This window comes from Etheostoma spectabile, unplaced genomic scaffold (assembly GCF_008692095.1).
Source record: "Etheostoma spectabile isolate EspeVRDwgs_2016 unplaced genomic scaffold, UIUC_Espe_1.0 scaffold172, whole genome shotgun sequence".
NCBI lineage: Eukaryota > Metazoa > Chordata > Actinopteri > Perciformes > Percidae > Etheostoma > Etheostoma spectabile.
The window spans coordinates 756,281-757,295 of record NW_022605573.1 but is presented as its reverse complement, the minus strand read 5'-3'; positions in this window follow the sequence as shown (position 1 = coordinate 757,295).

Here is a 1,015-nt window from a genome sequence, read left to right as displayed (position 1 = left end):
TTAGGGTAAGGGGCTAGGGAATGCATTGTGTCGATGACGGGTCCCCACAAAGATAGTGAGATGCAGTGTGTGTGTGTGTGTGAGACATGGCGAAGGGCTCTCCATGTTCTCCACCTTTCCGTTATCACCAAGTCCCAACTCATCCATCATGGTTATTCCTTTGTCTTCTGTCGCCTCGTCTGCTCACGCTGCCTCACGTTAACAGTGTCGGCGTCTGACTGACAGATGCGAAGCACGTTTCCACTTGCACAGCGTTATAATATTCCGACAACAGTCCACGTAGAGCATTGCCACCTCAAAACCTTCCCTTCCTTTCACCCTGCGTACTTTACGTCCTTCTTCCATTCTTCCATACTTTTGTAATTTGTCTATCGCCATAAACATGAAGATGAAAATTCCCTTTTCCTATTGACAGTGTTTTCTACACTGTGACAAAACAGGATTGTCTTGTGCTCTGTTATTTCAAAGACAAACGCGCTCCTAATTGAAAGTTAAAAAGCATTGGGTGCTTTCCTTGTGATGCACAGAAGATGAAAACTGAATGCAAAAACACATTTCAAAACGTAACCCCAGGCAGGAATGTGTTGTCTCTTTGTTTATTTGAAACTAAGGCATTGTCTGTTGATAAAATATGTTTTTCTTTATGAAAGCCGACATGTCTCTTTTCACTCTATGCTAACCAAAGCTAGCATTAACAATCCAATCAAAGTGTAATATTCCCCTATATCTCCCAGTATGTTAACTTTAAAGGTCCATACATAAACTATTGTGCATTTTTAAGTTCTGTTTTAAGAATTCCAAGCTAACGCCATCTACGTTAACTTCAATGCTAACTTTCGTCGAAAGGAATCCTTTTTATGTACTTTATTATGTACTTGTTTATTTTTACTCTGCATCATCACCAAATTGAAACCCACCAATGTGGTGGCTCTTCCCTGCTGGCCCCAATCTGGGTCTTGAACATAGGTGTAATGTATGGTGGGGGGGGGGAGGGGGGGTTACAGCCCCCCCAAGT